Consider the following 22747-nt stretch of genomic DNA (forward strand, 5'->3'; position numbering starts at 1 on the left):
CCATACTAAAATTCAGCTCATTACTACAAATCTAGTACTACACCGAACGTGCCCCATTGGCAAAATTTTATGGGGCAAGTTAGAGTAAAATTGAACTGAAGGATACAGGTGTGATAATTTGTATATTGCTTTAATAAATCTGTTTTGAGCCGTTTGAAGCATTTTTAATTTAGATTTACACGCTCGATTCCAAGAAAAAAATCAAGTAACTTAATCTTTAGTGAATATGGGCATGATAAAATTGTAAAAGTATTCTGCGTGGGAGAAAATTGTTTGTTCGCCTTAGAACTCCACACAAAAATGATGCCTTGTTACAAACTTTTTGTATATGGGCATCACAAGATAAAGTGACACCAGCGATTAGCGATTCCAAATAAACACCAAAATATTTAAGTGTTGTGGCCTGTTCTACTATATCAGACCCTAATGTTGGATTAGAAAGTGGCGGTAGCATTCTTCTAGACGAATGAAATACCATAAATTTAGTTTTGCTAGGTTTTGCTTAAATTTAATGACAGCAGGTTGTTGGAAAACTATTTACTCAATTTTTGCAAATCACTACTAATAAAGGAAGTAATGGTATGAGGATCAGAATTCGAATAGAATAAGGCAGTATCATCTGCAAACAATCTAGGCTGTCCTTCTAAATTTAATCGGTAGATATCATTGATATAAATGAGAAAAAGTAATGGACCAATATTACTTCCTAGTGGAACTTATAGCCGAGGCGATAAACGCACGGGTATTCAGCATGACCATGCTGAGGGTGACGGGTTCGATTCCCGGTCGGTCCAGGATCTTTTCGTAAAGGAAATTTCCTTGGCTTCCTTGGGCATAGAGTATCTTCGTGCCTGCCACACGATATACACATGCAAAATGGTCATTGGCAGAGGAAGCTCTCAGTTAAAAACTGTGGAAGTGCTCATAGGACACTAAGCTGAGAAGCAGGCTTTGTCCCAGTGAGGACGTTACGCCAAGAAAAGGAGAAAAGGAGGAACTCCTGTACTAATTTGTCTTAAAATACTTCTGGTTCCATCAATTGCGACAAATTGTTGACGGTTGTACAAATAGCTACAAATCAAATCATTGGCTAACCCTCTCACCCCGCATCTATCCAACTTTCCAAGTAAAATCTCGTGGTTTAATGTATCAAAAGCTTTCTTTAAATCAAGAAAAAGAGCTCCAATATTTCCTCCTGGGATCCTAGATCTTTTTTATTCGTACCCCAATTTTATCAGGATTTTTTTTCTGCAGAGTTTCCCCAAAAGCTCTTTGTGGAATTTCTCGCTAGATTTCACCTGGATTCTTTCCGATATTTTCACGGGAATTTCTCACACGGAATTCGTTTGTTATTCTATCTCCTAGCATTGCGCGAAAAATTCCTAGAAAAGTCCCTGCAAGAACTCCTGGTGCAACTATTACAGAAAGCCCAAAACGAGTACACAGAATCTTGGGACAATTTCCTATAAGGATTCCAAAAAGAGCTATAAGAATAAACCCTAAGAAACCCGTAAAAAAATAATCTCAGGAGTATCACAGCAAAAAAACGTTAAACAACTACGAGGAAAAGCTTTGAAAGAAAGCACTGGAAGAACTCCATGAGAAATATCAGCAATAGTTCTCATAGAAAACTCTGGAAGAACTACTGGAAAGGTAGGTATGCAGGAATCTTTGAGAATTTTGGAAAGAATGGTTTGAATCTAGTAAAACTGTCGACAGGAGCCCGGAAAAATTTCTGGGAGAAATTCTAAGAAAAATGACGTGAAAAAATACAGTAGGAATTTTGTAAAAAAAAATCCTGCAAGGCCATTCCAAGCGGTGTTACAAAAGAAGTTCCATAAATAAACTCTGATAGAATTTCTTCAAAAATCGTTGTAGAAGAATTTACATATAATTTTCAGATTCATCCGCATCCACATGGAATGCGCAGCTTTTCATTGGAATTATCGGCTTGCCGGAAATATCTGCTAGATCTAGGAGGGCTTGTTCCTCTAGCACAGTTATACTTCTTGATTAAACTTGCTTTTCGAATAATCATTCGGAGGATTCTTCAATTTCTTCACAAGCTTCCAGGAAGAACCTTCAGCATTCCGGAAAAATATGTGTTTTGAAAATGCTTACTACAAACATATGGTAAAAGCTCAGGTTCGGACGCAGTAAACACTACAAAACTTCTTTATTATACATACCAACAAAATTTGAATTTTGCGTGGCCTCAAATCCTTCCCAAGTAAGCTGAATTATATGCCCAAATTTCAGGCAATTTGGCCCAGAGAAGAGAACAAACCTTCCGATAATACCCTCCGTCACCCTATATCATATGATTTTGGAATCTTCTTATGAGGTGTTCAATATGACAAGTCTTATGGATTTCGTTGCTCCGTATATTCCTTTCGGGACGTAGCGCAAAAAAGTGAAATCTTCATACAAATGACTCAACTTTGGCTCTCCAGAACTCTTAAATTTCCCAACAAAACAACAATTAATGTTCCTCTTTTGGAAGAACTACTTTTTATCTTTCGATTTCTGGCATAGACTACCTAGAAAAATCAGAAATAAAAAATATGCGAAGGATAAAACTTTTTCATGTTTTACGGTTGGGTGGAGCGGACCTGGTGTAATGGTTAGAACACTTGACTATCACGCCGAGGACCTGGGATCGAGTCCCACTCCCGACAAACCCACAAAATGTGGGTTCTTCCTTCGGAAGGGAAGTAAATCGTGGGTCCCGAGATGAACTAGCCTAGGGCTAAAAATCTCGTTAATGGGGCACGTTCGGTGTAGTACTAGATTTGAAGTAATGAGCTGAATTTTAGTATGGTGAGAAGGTCAATTCTCCGTTTCTGTAATGAAATGGTGCAAAAAGCGTGGGTATTATGATTCCTTACCTAATTTGATGCTGTTTGAGCAAAACTTTGGATAACTATATTGTTTATGTTGCAAGAAATGGAGAAAACAACAACACTGTTGCCCAAAGTTTTGCTCAAACAGCATCAAATTAGGCAAGGAATCATAATACCCACGCTTTTTGCACCATTTCATTGCAGAAACGAAGAACTGACCTTCTCACCATACCAAAATTCAGCTCATTACTACAAATCTAGTACTTCACCGATCTGTCCTATACAGATAAAATAAAAAAAAATGTTTTACGGTTTTTGTCCATTTTTTGTTGTGGTAAATTTCACAGGCAACGTAAATAAAAGTTCAAAAGCTGGATACCATAACTTTTTATCTCGTTTCAGAGAGCGGGTAAAAGCGCTTAAGCCTAGGCTTGAAAGCCAGGGCATACGAGGGAAATAGGGTATCGCGCTACTTAGGCGATGGCTTCTATATTCGTCTGTTTTCCACTATAACTCAGTCAATTTTGAAACAATTGACTTGAAATGTTGTACACGGGTAGATACTATACCTATCTCACCACATTCCAAAAGTTGTGTCAATAGGAAGCAATCAGTGAAGTACTAGATTGAAAGTAGTGAGCTGGATTTTTGTATGGTGAGATGATCAGTTCTCCATTTCTGCAAAGAAATGGTGCAAACAGCATGGGTTATATGGATTCTTGCCTAATTTAATGCTGTTTGAGCAAAAGTTTGGGTAACTGTGTTGTTGAAGTTGCAAGAAATAAATAATACAACATCACAGTTACCCAAACTTTTGCTCAAATAGCATCAAATTAGTCAAGAAATCATATAACCCATGCTGTTTGTACCATTTCATTACAGATATGGAGAACTGATCATCTCACCATACAAAAATCCAGCTCACTACTTTCAATCTAGTACTTCACTGATTGCTTCCTATAGGAGGCAATCAGTGAAGTACTAGATTGAAAGTAGTGAGCTGGATTTTTGTATGGTGAGATGATCGATTCTCCATTTCTGCAATGAAATGGTGCAAACAGCGTGGGTTATATGATTTCTTGCCTAATTTGATGCTGATTGAGCAAAGCTTGGGTAACTGTGTTGTTGAAGTTGCAAGAAATAAATAATACAACAACACAGTTATCCAAACTTTTGCTCAATCAGCATCAAATTAGGCAAGAAATCATATAACCCACGCTGTTTGCACCATTTCATTGCAGAATTGGAGAATCGATCATCTCACCATACAAAAATCCAGCTCACTACTTTCAATCTAGTACTTCACTGATTGCCTCCTATAGGAGGCAATCAGTGAAGTACTAGATTGAAAGTAGTGAGCTGGATTTTTGTATGGTGAGATGTTCAATTCTCTATTTCTGCAATGAAATGGTTCAAACAGCGTGGGTATTATGATTTCTTGACTAATTTGATGCTGTTTGAGCAAAAGTTTGGGTAACTGTGTTGTTGAAGTTGCATGAAATAAATAATACAACAACAAAGTTACCCAAACTTTTGCTCAAACAGCATCAAATTTGCCAAGAAAACATATAACTCACGCTGCTTGCACCAATTCATTGTAAAAATGGAGAATTGAACATCTCACCATACAAAAATCCAGCTCACTACTTTTAATCTAGTACTTCACTGATTGCCTCCTATTGGTTCAAATTTGACTGAGTTATAGTGGAAAACAGACGAATATAGAAGCCACCACCAAAGTGGCGCGATTCCCTACCGTTGCCAAATCCCAGGATTCCATAAGATGGAGTGACATTAACATTCTTAGCAAAGTCACTCCCAACGAAGCGGCATGTTATTCTCACTATTAACAGAACCGAACGGTTGGTACGAGATGTCCCCTTTTACTGATTTCAAAAACAATGAAAACGCTGCACAGTTAGCCTGACCGCTTCAATGATTGTAATGCATCTCTCGTGCACTGCAACCATTAATAATAACAAAAAAAATGACAGGAGTAGTTGATCTTAACATTTTCCAGGATTCTTTCAATGAATGGCTGTATATGTGTAGGCTAGACTAGACCGAAGCTGAGACAAAGGCTTTGTCCCAGTTGGGACGTTACGCCACGAAGAGGAAGAAGTTACCGAAAGACGTTAATCAACGTCATTATAAAATTTGTATCCGATTTATTTCACGATGTTTGACAATAATCCCATTTCCAAACCACTTTATCATAACACATTTAGCATTGAAAAGCCTCTCGCCACTGAATCAACGAGAAAAACATCAAGAACAAGAGACGCAAATCAAAATAATGGGGCACGTTCGGTGTAGTACTAGATTTGTAGTAATGAGCTGAATTTTTGTATGGTGAGAAGGTCAATAGGACAGATCGATGAAGTACTAGATTTGTAGTAATGAGCTGAATTTTAGTATGGTGAGAAGGTCATTTCTCCGTTTCTGCAATGAAATGGTGCCAAAAGCGTGGGTATTATGATTCCTTGCCTAATTTGATGCTATTTGAGCAAAACTTTGGGCAACAGTGTTGTTGTTTTCTCCATTTCTTGCAATATAAACAATATAGTTATCCCAAGTTTTGCTCAAACAGCATCAAATTAGACAAGGAATCATAATACCCACGCTTTTTGCACCATTTCATTGCAGAAACGAAGAATTGACCTTCTCACCATACTAAAATTCAGCTCATTACTACAAATCTAGTACTACACCGAACGTGCCCCATTCTCCATTTCTGCAATGAAATGGTGCAAAAAGCGTGGGTATTATGATTCCTTGCCTAATTTGATGCTGTTTGAGCAAAACTTTGGATAACTATGCTGTTTATGTTGCAAGAAATGGAGAAAATACCAACACTGTTGCCCAAAGTTTTGCTCAAACAGCATCAAATTAGGCAAGGAATCATAATACCCACGCTTTTTGCACCATTTTATTGCAAAAACGGAGAATTGACCTTCTCACCATACAAAAATTCAGCTCATTACTACAAATCTAGTACTTCACCGATCTGTCCTATAGGAAGCAATCAGTGAAGTACTAGATTGAAAGTAGTGAGCTGGATTTTTGTATGGTGAGATGATCAGTTCTCCGTTTCTGCAATAAAATGGTGCAAACAGCGTGGGTTATATGATTTCTTGCCTAATTTGATGCTGTTTGAGCAAAAGTTTGGGTAACTGCGTTGTTGTATTATTTATTTCTTGTAACTTCAACAACACAGTTACCCAAACTTTTGCTCAAACAGCATCAAATTAGGCAAGGAATCATATAACCCACGCTGTTTGCACCATTTCATTGCAAAAACGGAGAACTGATCATCTCACCATACAAAAATCCAGCTCACTACTTTCAATCTAGTACTTCACTGATTGCTTCCTATTCACTTCAAACAGTGACCTCCCACCGATTGATTTTGATAAGCTGCTCTTCGGGAACCTTTTGTAATCCTCAGCCAGTCAGCATGCACAGTGCAAAATGCACATGTCAGTGCAGACAAAAAATGGCAGCCTACTTAAATAATTCAGCATCCAAGAGGAAGGCGCACAGAAAACATGGAAACCAACAATATTCAGCAAAATTGGTGCCATCCATCCATCTATCCATTCCATGTTTTCCATCCAGCTTTGTACGGGGTGATAAAAAAGAGGAACTCACTTCTCACGCTGCTCTCATCCACACAAACGCAACATGGCACAGTGGTTCAAAGAGCGAAAAATGCGATCGTCCGCATTTTCAGTATGTGCCACATTCCACACACTTCTGCATCGTTCATTGAACGATATTCCCGGGCTCCTGCAGTCGATTAAGATTCTTTTTGCACCAAAATGAAGATAATAAGCTTCATTCTTCTAATATTATCTGAACTTTTGAAAACTGCTTCTAGAAAGTAGCACATTTTTCGGCGATCGGTCAAAATTCGTCATTTTCTGCGATGTTTTTAACGATTTTTGGAGGCAAAAGTTTGATTCTCGCGCAAAACGTAATGCGTGGAATGTGTCATGTACGTGTGAAAATGTTGATATAGGTATCACCAATAATTCTTGGCGATCATCCATAAACGACGTAGCATTTTGCTATGAACAATATAATAGACATAGAAAAATAGACCATGAGGGGACAGGGGTGTCAAATAATCTACGACATTCATGGATGTTCCCTTGGGGTGGGCTACAAACAAATTTTCAATAAATTTCAACGAATTTCCTGAGAACTCCTCCCTTTCTTTAATTAAGCTTCTAAAAATAATTCAACTAGAAGCTGTTTCAGGAATCCATTTAGACATTTAGATGTTCCTTCTAGAATTTCCCGAGGATTTTTGGCTGAATTCCATCCAGATTTTCATTCGGAATTTATCCACGTAAGTCCACGGTTCCCAACCTTGGCTCTCGCGATCCCCCAGTCTGTCGTCACTGCGCTTTTTGTAAAACAATCGAAGTGTGCCTGCAAGCGGTTGGGGGTCGCGAAACGAAGGTTGGGAAGCTATGCTTTAAGTCTTCTCAAAATTTTTACAGATGTTTTATCAACGTTTTTCCTTGGATTTCACCGAGAGTTTTACGGTGTTTCTCCAGAGCTTTCTCTTAAGATTTCTTCTGGTTCCCTTCACGGGTTTTTTGCAATAGTTTCTGCTCATGAAGTTCCTCCTGAAATTTCAGACGGAATATCTCTCGAAGTTCTTTTCGGGACAAGTTATTTTTCTGGGATTTTTCTGAGAGAGGGTTTTCATGAGTTTATCCCGGAATCCCTATCAGATTCCATCAGAGTATTCGTCTAGTTCCGTTTGAATTCCTTTTGAGGTATTCAGGCCGGATTGACGATTTTGGGCGCCCGGGGCCGGAGCGAATGTAAAGGCCCCTCGGAGGTACAAATTTGATAAGCAAAGGTTTTTTTTTAAATAAAGCTGATGTTTAGCAAGCAAAAACGGTTTTTGTGGGGGCCCCTAAAATGTGAACACAGAAGAACTTCTAATGAAAATCCGTAACAATCCGAAAATTAGGAAGGATCTATTGGAATGTAATCTCTAATTAACTCTGACAGAAATCTCGCGCGTAACTCTAGTCGCGAATTCGGGAAATCCTCCGGATTAAATTTTGGAATCAACAATCACAGAAACTACGAAAAAACACCTACGAGAAATTCCAACAGGAACTCCAGCAGTAATTTAGGAAGGAACTTTCTGTGATACCCGAGAAGGAATTCTGTAAAAAAAAAATCAAAAAGCTTCGAAGGATAAACCGCAGTAGAAATTCAAGGAGGATTTAAGGAAAAGACGGTGTAGATTTCCAAGAAAACTTTAAAACTTTCTTCAGGAGATCACAAATTAAATCCAGAATTGACTAGAAATTCTTCTACAAGAATTTCTTCAGGAATTTCGTCAGGGATTTTGTTCTATAAGATACCTCTTGGAATGCCCTCCAGGATTGCTCTAAAGTATTTTTACGGCATTTTTCTCAGTATTCTTCCCGGATTCCATTCCAATATTCTTTTCTTCCCGGAAAACCTCTGAAAATATTTCATGATTCTTGAATTCCGACAGATTACGCCAGGAATATTTCACAGGAATTTTGCAGGATTTCTCAAGTATAATCTCCCAGGGCTCCTCCTGTGTTTTCTCCAAGAAACTTTTCCTGTGATTTTTACAGGGGTTTATCGCGGAATTTCTCCCACGATCTTTCCGAGATGTTTTCGTAGGATTCCTCCTATTTTCTCCCGGGATTCAGCGTGATTAATTTTCCTCGATTACTTCCGACGTTCATTCTGGGATTTTCCCAGTAGTTCTTCCCAGAACTTCTCCCAGAATTTCTATTTCTATATTTCATGTCTACTAAAGTGTATCCCATGATAGTTTAAGGAGTTTTCCATAAGTTTTGTGCAGAAATTCATCCCGGAATTTCTTCCAAAAGTTTTTCCCTGTATTGGTCTCACGGCATTTCTCTCAGTTCCTCGAACAATTTCGTCAAAAAAATGTGCAAAAATAAAGCAACACTTATTCTAATTTGCAGCTCTTTTGTCCACTTGGGCACAACGTGAGCGGGGAGCATTTTTGACAACAGTGTTACATATGCACAGAGTTTGTGGGTCACTTTCCTTATTTACCAACGCTGCGCTGGTAAATTGTCAAATCGGGATCCAGTTCAGATCGCCGTGAGTCGGTCATGTTAGTGCATGTGCTCAGAGGAGAGCCAGTGTCAATCGACGATGTGTCGGCTTTTCAAAAACTGTCTTTTGGCGTTACTGGGAATTGAATCCATGACCCATCTGCATATAAAACATAATCATCGGAACGTACCTTCCTGAAATTTCTGACTGAGTTTTTCCCATGGATACTTCCAGTGTTCTTCCCAGAATCCCTACCCGGAATTCTCCCGGGATTTCTCTGGGTGATTCCTTTAGGGATTTCTTCAGTAGGTAATCCAAAACTTCTTTTACGGATTATCTCATGGGATAGCCTACGAAATTTCTTGTAAGAAACAACGAAAAAATATCGGAAGAAATCCTGGTGGAATCTCACAAAGAATTTCGAGAACTATTGGAGAAAAACTCTTGAAAACTTTAGGGAATCATTTTGAGAGGAAATACAGGGGAACTTTGGAAACCTTTAAGAGAAATGGCCGGAGAAACTATGGTAGAAGTAACGTGAACAACTTCAAGAGAAATCCCTGAATATTATTTGCTAGAAATTCCTGGAAGAACTTTTGCAGAAGTTTCGCTTAAAATCCTTGGGAGAACTTTGCTAGGATCTCTGGAATGGATCGCGGGAAAGTCTTTGGAAGGAATCCTGAGAAATGTACCTGTAAACACCCAGTGAAAAACTTCAGCACGTATCCTAGGGAAACCACTGCATAGTTCAGCAACAACTTTCAAAAGTTTCGGAAGGAACAGTAAAAATTTCGGAAAGAGTTCTGGGAGCCAATCCTGGAAACCTCTAGATGGAATCTTGGAAGAAACTTCGGCAAACAATCTTAGATAAATACAAAGAAGACGCTGTGAAAATTTGTTGTAATAATTGTACCCTTTGAAAGAATTTTTGCGATATCATCGAAGCCACAATATTACTGCACCTGCAGTAGTATCATCTGGATCTAACAACACTTGTAATAAAAACTACTTTCATTAACACCAAACGTCTTGTATGGAAATTTTGGAGGATTTTCAGAAGGAACTTATGGAGGATTCCCATAAAAAACTTCTCAATAATGTTCATAAATAACACTAGGAGGACTCCCAGATGAAACTTCTGAGGATTTACTGAAGAAATTCAAGGAAGATTCTCAAAAGCAACTCCTGGAGGATTTCTAGAATAAACTTAAGGATTCCCATAAGCAACTTTTGAAGGAAACACTTTTTATTCTTCAATTCAACCTAATTTGCAGCTCTATTGTTCACTTGGGCACTACGTGAGCGATTACAATTGACAGCTGCAGGTACACTTTCTACAGCGTCATTGAAGGAAACTTCATAAGAAATCCTAGAGAAATTCCAAAAGATTCCAAATCAAGATAGTATCCAGCAAAATCTCATTCAAATTCAGCATCTCTCGTGTTACATTTGAAAACGGCCTATCCCTAGAACGTAAACATTGAGAAAAATCGATGCAAACATTTTCCATCACATTTTCTATTCGTATTGCACAGTTTGAGAATTTTTCAACTGACAATTTTTCCTTGACCTGATTAATGGTTATACCGCCAGGCTTACGTTTATGATAATAAATTACAATTACAATTTTATTCAGTATTTGCTACCAGCTGCAGTTTACTACAGTAACTCCTGCTGGAGATTCCACCTTGTGTGCCATCTGTGGATACTGCCAGCACAGACAAACAGACGTAACACTTAGAACATGTTTTGATTCAAATCATAGTCACGGAAACATATTCGCCCAATGCTAAAAGGACTAAGTTGGGCCGACATCAACTAGATGGCGGTAGTGAGCAAACGTCAAACTCGAACAAAAATGATGTGAGCGCCACGGTTGGGCAGTTGGCCAAATATCAATTTTGAAAAAGTCCGTTAAATCGGTGTACGATGGGATTTGTCAGAGTGTTACGTCTGTTTGTCTGTGCTGCCAGATTCCTTAATGTATTTCTTGAGAGTTTCTCCAGGAAATACATCAGAAATTCATTCAGGAAATTTAGGAGTCTGTTCCAAATTAGTTCCTTCAAAAAGGAGCTCCTGAAAAGTTTCAGAAAAAAATCTGAATTTCGGAAAATAATCTTCGAAGAATTTCCGTAGGAAATTTAGAAGAATAGGCGGCACCTACTGTAGCAATTTTGGAAAGAAAATCTTGGTGAATCTCAAAAGCAACGCTTGTATGCATTTCCAGGGATGTATTGGTTGTAAACCCATGATGATTTCTCATGAATTCGGATTTCTGGTGGAATTGCTGGTAGAATTCCAAAAGAAACTCCAGAAGGAATTTTTAAACTCCCAATATCATTCTACATACAATTCTAGCGTAACATTTGAAAAGGGCCTATCTGCAAAATGTAAACAAACCCGATGTTTCACTATTCCTATCAATATCTACCTAAGTTATCTCATAACAACATAATCAATGAGAAAAAAAGCTATTTTACCCGTATTTTAAATTAATTTTGAAAGGGCCTATCTGAAATTGAATAATCTTTTAGGGCCTAACTGCAGTCAAAAGGGCCTAACTGAAAATTACCTTTCAAATCAGATAGGCCTTCTTGTAAATTTCGATTATTTTTCAAATTTTTCAAGAATTTTTAGTATTTCTTAAACTTTCCTTGAATTATAGATGAAAATAAATCCAAAATATTTCAAATTAGCTAAAATTTAGAAAAAAATAAAAGGGCCTAACTTAAATTGTCGACGATAAAAGAGCCTAACTGATAGGGCCTAACTGATTTTTAGATTGTAAAAGGGCCTATCTGCCGTTAATGTTCAAAATACATTATTTCAAGCATAATTTTTCAAATCGACGTATCTAACTTTTTCACTGATCTGAGTAAATTCATGGTCAATGTTGACGACCATTTCACTAAAATAGTTTTTTTTTTATAAAAATACTTTTCATAAGTTTTTTCGTGCTTAACATCACCAGGGATATAGCACGCACTAGGTAAGAAACAAAACCTACTCATTCCATATCATTTTCACAACGAATTTTGATAAAAATACACATACACCGGGTTGGTTAGAGATACGTCATGCCAGATACGTCGCATTTGTATGGTGCCAGTTTAGTGTATCTGTTACTTTTGATTTTGGCTAGATACGTCGTTTGGTTTTCTCATATATCAAAACGGTGTATCTATCAGTAAAGTTGTAAACATCAAAATAGTTAGATACGTCGTTTCGAATAATTTGCTTAGTTAAACAAATTAAGCAATAAATCATCAAACAGTGATGTGGATTCTTCAATTTGCTTTATAAATCATGCACTCAGCCAAATAACCTTAAGTTTTCCATAAGGCCCAACTTATGAAACGGCCTTTAAATAATTCATAATGATTCGGATGAATTTCATAAGGTCACTCTATGACGTGAAATCGTCTCACAGCTTCGCTTTTATACATGTTTAGCAACTTGGTACTCTCAAGCGTCGGTAGCCGTGTGGATAAAACACGGGCTCGGTGATCCCGACGTTCATGGATCGAATCCAGTCTGGTTAATTTTAAGATTTTGTTGTTCTTTTCATAAGTCTATCTTATGAAATTTGTCATAGCAAGCACGATCAATTTTCATAAGGTATTCTTATGCCATCCATAAGAATTAGTTATAGCAAATTTTCATAAGGTATTTTGATGAATTTCGCTAGTTTTTTTCGCTGAGTGTGCATGCAGCAGTTAACCCGGATTTGTTTACATTCTCGAGTTACGTCGGATTGAAAAGTTATGCTTGATTTATGGAATTTTTGCTATTGTATGATGCAAATAATGCACAGAACAACAGAGGTAATCTTCTCATGCGATTTTCTCAATGTTTACGTTTTGCAGATAGGCCCTTTTCAAATGCTACGCTAGAATTACTCGAAACAATACAATGAAACTATTTTTTCGATAATTCTCATCAGAAATTACTCCTCGAAATATATAACAACTTTACAGAATATAGTATGTACATAATATTAAATTGTAATTTATTAATTATACGAAAGCCTGGCAGAAGTTAATAATCAGGTCAAGGAAAAAAATAAAGCATTTTTCAAATACAATATATCGACAACCATGTTTAGCGCCATTTTGGACCACTGTGCAAAGTGGGTGAGCTTTTCTGAACACTCACGATCTCGACCGAAAAAAGAAGGCTTGCTTCGTCGTTTTGATTGTATGTATTTACTCACCCAACGAATTGCACGCACACTCTCGCACGTGCACAGCAGAACGCCTCCTGAAACACCTCTCACCAACACTGGCGCACGGCACGGTTTGTGAAGTTGCTGCGAACACGTCTCTTCTTTCTCACACTCGACAAAAAAATCTTTTTCCCGTCGGTTCTTCGCTGCGGTTGAAAATTTCAATTTTTTCCTTTATCCGGACCTTCTTAAAACTTTGTCGGAACACTTGGCTTTCGCCTCGGGAATTATGCAAGAAAATGGTTTACACTGGTCACTGCGATCCACCCGGAGGGAAATTTGCTCGCGGTCGATTCGGAACTCCTTCAATCGATTCCGGCTGCTGTTCGCCACAAAATTCAGGGTTCAATTTGCTTCTGCTGCTGCTTCCCTTCGCGCAATGCTGCCTTTCCTATCCGACTGCCGAACAACGACGACGAATAAACGCAAAAGTCCCGCAGCTTTGCAATGGATTACGATTTTTCCTTCCTTTTTCTTCCCTTCACTGCATCCACGGACACTCGACTATCACCGTCTCACCAATCCTCTCACACTTCCAACTCACGTCTCACGGGAGACGGCGAAAAAAAAAACCCTAGCCAAGAAGCAGGAAGCGCATTTCGCTTTTGGAAATAGATTTTCATCACCGCACCACACTCCACTTGGGATGTTTTACGCAGTAGCACTTACGTTTCACGCACTAATCACACCTCAATGAACACCCGCACGGACCATTCCGCAGGTTTTCGCACTCCAAACGGCCAAAATCCAGCCGCAGAACAGGGAAATTTTCCAATCTTCACAGAGCCTTCGAAAAAATGCGCTGCTTCTACGTCCTATCTGATGGACTGATCTCACACGAGTATGACGATTCTACACTTTTTTCTGCTCACTACCAGCAGCAGCCAGCCCACCGAGCGAGGGTTGTATTTCGTCAGCCAACGGCGCGCTGCACCACTGTGACTGTCCCACTCGCACTCGCACGACGCCCGCTTGTGAACCGTACGCGAAAGCGGGACGAGACGAGCGCGTCCGATGCGGGAGCGGGAGCTTTTTGCTAGCGGGGAGCTTTTCAAGGCGACGCTCCAAAGGTGACGTGTGTGACGAAGCGAAGCGTCACCAAAACGGAAGCAACGCGCCAACCGCATGACGGCTGCCAAGCGTTTGGAAACGTTTTGAATCGTTTCAAAGCGTTTGGGATGTGGCGGTTCGAATGGGAGCACCGTTCGTTGGCGTGGATTCGGACCTGCAAAGGAAAGAGATGTGAAATAGGGTAAGAAATCATAATTAATATATATATATATATATATATATATATATATATATAGTTTAATAGTTTATTTTCAAAATTACGGGATCCTATTACAGTACAGTATCATTAAGGACAATAAGGAAACATTGTATAATTTGAACTGGCTAAAATTTAATGGTAAAATGCTACGTACGAATCATGTAATAAGTAATAGGAAAATAGGCTACGAGGGGGACGGGATGTTGAAACTCGTTCAAGAATGCGTGGATGCTCCCTAAACAGACACACTGTTTAAACAAAATATTAGGGCACATGAATAGAGCATAAGAACCACAAAGAACAGACATCAAGGCTAGAACAAATTTCATTCAGAAAGTTGTGTAAGGATTGGAATCTTCTCTTGAGTAAGGTTGCAAACCAATACACGATGACAGCACTAACGCCGCCAAACACCTTATTGCCACAGTCAGTGGTGAATTGAAATATTTCAAGTGGTGAATTAAATTAGTATGGGAAATTAACCGATTGCAGCGCCACGCTATTGCCACTTGTGTTGCCGATTTCAAATGGCCGTTAAATTCCTTACACAATTTTGGAGCTGGACTTGGATGTCTGTTCTCTGTGTAGGAAGGTAGATTAAACAACCCTTTTTCGATGCACATATTACAAATTGTCAAAATGTCCACTGTGACATCGTAATAATTTCAAGAGAATCGGAACAAAGAAAGCATTGAAAGAGCCTCTCTTTTGCAGATTGGACCTTTGGATATGTTTGTCACCATTTTTAGTAAATGCGCGATGCCGCGTTGCCACCATTACATCCAGTTTTTGGCAATTGGCTTCTTTAGCGGTATTGAGATAATTTCATAATCTGAATCTGCATGCCACCCGAAAAAATACAGTAGAAAAACCGAACGTTGTATTGTAACAGTACTATTTATCCACTTACCGCTAGCGACAATGGCGGCGGCGGGCATATCCAACCGGTTCGGATTTTGAAGTTTTTTGGGGGAAAGTCAAAACAGTTTCATTCTCCTCCTCACCCCTTCACCCACCGTTTGGTGGCGCCAACCGATTGCGATCCCCAAGAAAGGGAGCGTCCATAAATTACGTCACGCAAAAATTGCATATTTTCAACCCCCCTCCCCCCTATGTCATACTTTTTGTATGAGACCTCTGAAATTTTTGTATGGGTTGTCACACTTGCCTGTACCCCCCCCCCCCCTCCACCCCTAAAAGCATGACGTAATTTATGGACGTTCCCAAACGTCAAAATTCGAATCGGTTATTTGTGCCCGCCGCCGCCATAGGGTACTGCAATCACCTGATCTAACCTCACTTTGTTTGACAGTTCAGCGAGCTTGTTTACAAGGTGTTAGAATTTTTAACGAGCGGCGAAAATTAAATTTACTTTTTCCATCCTGAAACCATTACGGTACGGAAATATCAATTATATTCAACTCTATACTAGTACAAAACCAATCGTCTAATTACCGTTTTACTGAAATTACATCGAAAAACAGTTTTGCCGGATCCCCGCCAGAGACTAAGTCCATGTAAACAAGCTCGCTGAACTGTCAGTGCACGGCTTCGTGACGTCATCTTGCAGTATCCTATTACCGCTCGCGGATAAGGGTGCTATTACACTCTTTGCCCAGACGCCAAATATTTGACCACTTTTGACAGATAAATTCCCAACTAACAATTGCAAGTCACAAACAAGCAAGCTTGCTGAATTGTTGCTTAATAATGGTAATGATAGCTGAACTAAAATTATGCTCTACACATTACTTTTTCAATGATTTTTCAAATGAGAAAACAATCAATGTTCGACTTTCCTCATCGGTATCAACAATGATAAATTAAAACACTTTTGTAAAGTTTAACAAGAAATTTATTCGACAAGCGTTGATTCCTTAACAAAGAAGTTTAACAAAACATTTGTCTGCATCTTATTAAGCTGATGCATCGATAAGCATATGCTCCTGAACAATGTGCTTTTCACTCGTCAAATAGAGGTAATCACGTTCAAATGTATGCGTGCCTTTTTTGTAGATGTAGTTGTGAAACTGCGAGGAAAATATTTGCACTCTTGCCCCGGACGTTAGTTTTTATCATTATTTACCCGTTTTACCCAATTCGATTGGGTAATATTTGCATATGCAATCTGAATAGCCTTTCAATCGGCGTGCACTTTTGTGTGAGGAAAAATTTGCGCTAGTGTTCGTGTGTTGAAATGTCACTTATCTCTATAAACGCCTTCAGCCCGTCATAGTTTGACTCGGAACTTTGTTCGGATTATGGGATTAATCATGGCTAAAACTGTTTAGACTACCAAGTTATTGGGGAACCAAAATTTTAAACGAATCACATAAAATAAAACAGACTAGAATTATGTAGTTTAACATTGAGTGCCAAGAGACGAAATCAACGTAAAAATGAGGCATTTATTTATTATGATTAGTCTGTAACAAGGAGAACTTGAACCTTGATTATTATATTTTTTTATTTTCCGCAGCCGTTCGATTGTACTAGACGCTTGGATCGATGCATTTGACATTGCAGTCCCGTCGTGTTTACTGAATATTGTTTCCACATTCACCTAGATAATCAAACAGCATTCAGAAATCGACACATTTCAAGTATCTCTAAACATCCTTATGCACTATATATTGAACATAATATCAAGATTCCATGACAAAAGCATAAATAAAAAAATGCTTGACGGATCTTCGACTGAGCATGAGTACATTACCTGAACAGATGCTGTGACTGCACCATGTCCAAGACCATACCGCACCACATATTGTCATATATTTTAAAGATCGATATTTAATAATAAAAATAAAAACATATTCATATCGCAATTAGTTCGTCTGGAAACAATATCTTCAAAAAGGACCAAAACTTTTTGGCCGCATTCGATACAAGTTTTCTCACCGTGCGATAAAAATACTGACAGCGAAATCAGAATGGAAAACACGTGTTTTGAGCTGAACAACTGTTGAAGTTATAAGGCGTTGTTCAGTTGATTACCACGTGCTATGCTAATTCACCACTGCTGAACACAAGTTCAGGAGTGATCATTATTGAGTCATGGGAAGATTATGTTTTGCTTTGGGCGCTGCATCTCACCATCTCTAGGATGGCGCAGATAGGAAGGCATGCGGCTGGCAATCGACAGGTCTCAAGTTCTAATCCGGATTTAGGTAATTTTATATGTAATTCTTATTTCATAATAGGTGTTCTCAACATGAGAGCAAATAATTACTCTCGTGAGAGTTCAACATTTTTGCATTTTATTTATTTTCAGTCATTTTTGCCAAAGCTTAATAACAGCTTTCTTGTACATTTGTAAAACGCTTTAAACAACAAAAAATTAAGTTGGTGCACAACATGATGCTTTATAACTTCTCCAAATTTGTGTGAACAAAACCCGAACATAGGTTGTACGTGAAAATAATTCAAATGTTATTCAACATCATGCTGAATTAATTCGTCATAATGGTGCCTGTTAAATGAGTGATTGTTAGTTGGGTATGGGGAAAATCACTTTTTCAAAGAAAAATCGCCACAGGTTGCCCCTTAACCTCTAAAAATAAATCGATGAATGATTTCTGTTGGAAATATTACGAGGAACCAACCCTCCGAAGACCGCAAAGCGATCTAAGGTATGTGGAAAATGTTATTGACTGAAAACCGAATGGCATGCAAACGCTGTTTAACATGTAAGGAATAACAATAAACAATAAAATCTCGTTATTTCATCGATCGGGTGAGGCCTAATAACTTTTTCCACGAACGTCGCATCGGTTTGCTGTCTTCGGAGGTCTGATTCCTAGTAAAGTTTTCCTCAAGAAGTTTCTTGAGCGATTCCTTTCGAACTCGAAACTGCGCTTAAGTAAAAAACATCAAATATTATTTCAAGGTATTAGTCAATTTGGATTACCCATGTACTAATGTCTCCTAATAATAAATTACATTTGAGGACAAAGCGCATTTTTTTTTTCATTTTTTCGAAGCTTATTTTTAAGCTGAATAGCGTTCCTTTCAGCGACACAAGTGTACCTTTTGTGAACTCAAGTTCGGTTAACTACTTAAAAAGTGAGCTGAATATAATGCTATTCATCTTCCTTCGAATAACTGATTAAGCCCAAACATGCTATTTTATCCGAACTTTTGGTTGCTTGGTCAAAATATTATCGAAATTGAAATATGTTTTTCTTATGGTGAAATTCTTACAATTTCGAAGCAGCAGCAAATAAAGTATAGGACAGATCGGTGAAGTACTAGATTTGTAGTAATGAGCTGAATTTTTGTATGGTGAGAAGGTCAATTCTCCGTTTCTGCAATGAAATGGGGCGAAAAGCGTCAGTATTATGAATCCTTGTCTAATTTGATGTTGTTTGAGCAAAACTTTGCGCAACAGTGTTGTTGTTTTCTCCATTTCTTGCAACATAAACAACATAGTTATCCAAAGTTTTGCTCAAGCAGCTTCAAATTAGACTAGGAATCATAATACCCACGCTTTTTGCACCATTTCATTGCAGAAACGAAGAATTGAACTTCTCACCATAATAAAATTCAGCTCATTACTACAAATCTAGTACTACACCGAACGTGCCCCATTTAAGAAGGAATGTAATGAGCTGAATTTTTGTATGGTGAGAAGGTCAATTCTCCGTTTCTGCAATGAAATGGTGCAAAAAGCGTGGGTATTATGATTCCTAGTCTAATTTGAAGCTGCTTGAGCAAAACTTTGGATAACTATGTTGTTTATGTTGCAAGAAATGGAGAAAACAACAACACTGTTGCGCAAAGTTTTGCTCAAACAACATCAAATTAGACAAGGATTCATAATACTGACGCTTTTCGCCCCATTTCATTGCAGAAACGGAGAATTGACCTTCTCACCATAATAAAATTCAGCTCATTACTACAAATCTAGTACTACACCGAACGTGCCCCATTTAAGAAGGAATGTAATGAGCTGAATTTTTGTATGGTGAGAAGGTCAATTCTCCGTTTCTGCAATGAAATGGTGCAAAAAGCGTGGGTATTATGCCTAAATTGAAGCTGTTTGAGCAAAACTTTGGATAATTATGTTGTTTATGTTGCAAGAAATGGAGAAAACAACAACACTGTTACCCAAAGTTTTATTCAAACAGCATCAAATTAGGCAAGGAATCATAATACTCACGCTTTTTGCACCATTTCATTGCAGAAACGGAGAATTGACCTTCTCACCATACAAAAATTAAGCTCATTACTACAAATCTAGTACTTCACCGATCTGTCCTATTCCTCGAGTAATTCCTAAAGCATTTCCTAGACAAATTCCAAGAAAAAACCTTGGGAAATTCCAAAATAGTTACAGTGTATCAAACAATTGCCCGTACAGCAATTTTTTGGTCTAAATAATTTTTCATTTAAATGATTATAACTTTTTTATACGTCAACCAAAGACGCTGAAATTTTGACCAATTATAACCCATATATTAAAGCTCCATTGATAAAATTTTGAGCGAGATCGAATAAGTTTTCTGAAAGTTATAGAACTTTTAGTAAAAGTTATAAAATTTTTGAATACATTTTTAAAACATTATATCTCAATATGTACTTGATGAAACTTTTTCAATATTTTTCGTGTTACAGCTTATACCTAAGGCTTTCATCTGCAGCTTCGTTTAAGGTTTAATATTCACTACAAAAAATATGAAAAATCTGTATATGTTCTGAGTGTCATTTGGAAATTTGTCATATTTTGATCAATAAAAGTGCCAAGTGTTTTCAACTTTTTTAAACTCTCTTAATGATATATTTTTATACAGGACCTACTAAACTACATATGAAGAGTAGGTCCTATGGATTTTTCGTTCAGTTAATGCACTTTTATTGGTGGAAAACGTTTGGCAGATTATATGTGCAATATATGGTAAATTTTAAAACATCGTCAACTACATACGCACATTTTTCATATTTTTTGTAGTGAATATAAAACCCCAAACATGGCTGCCTATGAAAGCCTTAGGCTTAAGATGTAACACAAAAAAAATTCAAAAAATTTCATTGAGTACATATTGAGATATAATGTTTTGAAAATATGTTCAAAAATCTTATAAGTTTTACTAAAAGTTCCATAACTTTCAGAAAAAATATTCGATGTTGCTCAAAATTTTACTAATGGAGCTTTAATGTATGATTCATGATTGGTCAAAATTTCAGCATTTCTGATTGACGCATAAAAAAGTTATTAACATTTGAATGAAAAATTATTTTGACAAAAAATTTGCTGTACGGACAATTGTTTGATACACTGTATCCCTGGGTGAATAGGACAGATTGGTGAAGTACTAGATTTGTAGTGATGAGCTGAATTTTAGTATGGTGAGAAGGTCAATAGGAAGCAATCAGTGAAGTACTAGATTGAAAGTAGTGAGCTTGATTTTTGTATGGTGAGATGATCAGTTCTCCATTTCTGTAATGAAATGGTACAAACAGCATGGGTTATATGATTTCTTGACTAATTTGATTCTATTTGAGCAAAAGTTTGGGTAACTGTGTTGTTGTGTTATTTATTTCTTGCAACTTCAACAACACAGTTACCCAAACTTTTGCTCAAACAGCATTAAATCAGACAAGAATCCATGTAACCCATGCTGTTTGCACCATTTCATTGCAGAAATGGAGAACTGATCATCTCACCATACAAAAATCCAGCTCACTACTTTCAATCTAGTACTTCACTGATTGCTTCCTATTGGCTTCTTTAGCGGTGTTGAGATAATTGCACATTCTGAATCTGCATTCCAAACTGAGCCGAAATCCAAATTTTCATGATTTTTGATGCCCGGGAACCTATCTAATCGATTTGAAATTTGTATGGGAGCGATTTGTCGAATCACCCCTTGTCGCATTTTGTACTGGGCGCAGCGTCAAGCAGTTGCCCAGCTGTCAAAAGGTGATTTCAAAAAATCTGTTTGAAATTGATTTTAGGTGCCAAAATAAAGTTCTAAAAATCTGAAAAAAATCATGGTGACTCAGAAAAAGGTGCTTTTTCGTATAAAATAAAAAAATCAATATATTTTACAAAATTTTAAAACCCAATTCCTGGAAGAATCCTTGAAGCAATTCCTTGAAAAATCTCTGAAGGAAATCCTGGTGGAATGCCTGAAAAAACTTCAGAACAAGTTCCTGACGGAATCCCTGAAAGAATTCTTGGACGGAAATCTGGAGGAAATCCTATCACAAATTCCGGCAGAAATTTCTGAAGGAATCCCTGGAGGATTTTTTGGAGGATTTTCTGGAAGAATTCATAATGAAACTTCTCGAGGAATCTCAGGAAAAACCCCTGGAGGAATTCCTAAATTAATTCCTGGAGGAATCCTAGATGTAATTCCTGGAGGATTCTCTGGAGGAATTCCTAAAGGAATGCATGGAGCAAATGCCTGGAGAAATTCCTAAATGAATCCTTGGAGGAATCCTAGGCGAATTACTGGAGTAATTTCTGGAGGAATCATTGGAGAAATTCCCGAAGGAATGCAAGGAGCAAGGGGAATACTGAGACGAATTTCAGGCGAAATCCCTGAGGGAATCCCTAGAGGAAACTCTGGAGAAACTCCTGTTACAAACTCTTGAATAAATTTCTGAAGCAATTCCTAGAAGAATTGCTGGAGGATTCCCTAGAGGAATTCTGGGCAGAATCCCTGTAGTAATTCTCGGGGAATCCTTGGAAGAATTCCTGGAGGGTTTTCTGGAGGAATCCTTACTAGTACTTCTGGATGAATTCCTGGAGGAATCATTGGAGGAACTCCTGGAAGAATCCCTGGAGAAATTACTAGAGGATTTTATAGAGGAATCCTTGATGAAACTCCTGAAAAAATCACAGGAAGAACTCCTGGAAGAAATTCCTGAATAAATTCCAGGAGGAATTCCTAGGTTAATTCCTTTAAGAATCCCTAAAGCAATTCCAGGAAGAATTCCTAGAGGAATCTCTGGAGGAATTCCCAGCGAAATCTCTGAAGGAATTCGTAGGTGAATTACTGGAAGAACTTCTGGAGAAATCCCTGAAAGGGTGCTTGGAGAAATTCCTGGAATTCCTATAGAAATGCCTGGAGGAATTCCTAGGGGAATCCCAAGGGAAATCTCGAGAGGAATCTTAGGCGAAATACCTGGAGAGATTCCTGGAGAAATTCCTAAAAAAATCCTAGGGTAATTCCTGGAGAGATTCCTGGACTCAAGTAATTTCTGGATGAAATCCTGTGAGAATGCTTGGAGGAATGTCTATAGGAATTCCAGGAGGAATCCCTGGAGAAATCCCTAAAGAAATCCCTTGAGGAATTCCTGGTGGAATCT

The 22747-nt window shown here is 38.0% G+C and overlaps 1 protein-coding gene across 1 annotated transcript in view; it reads right to left on the reverse strand.

Moving 5' to 3' along the window:
- The window catches only part of LOC115264858 (uncharacterized), a gene marked incomplete in the record, with an annotated part of 70560 nt that overhangs the window by 41681 nt on the left and 6132 nt on the right, over window positions 1-22747 (reverse strand). The window contains 1 exon segment of the mRNA XM_062860464.1: window positions 13156-14386.

The sequence above is a fragment of the Aedes albopictus genome, chromosome 3 (assembly GCF_035046485.1).
Source record: "Aedes albopictus strain Foshan chromosome 3, AalbF5, whole genome shotgun sequence".
Taxonomy (NCBI): Eukaryota; Metazoa; Arthropoda; class Insecta; order Diptera; family Culicidae; genus Aedes; species Aedes albopictus.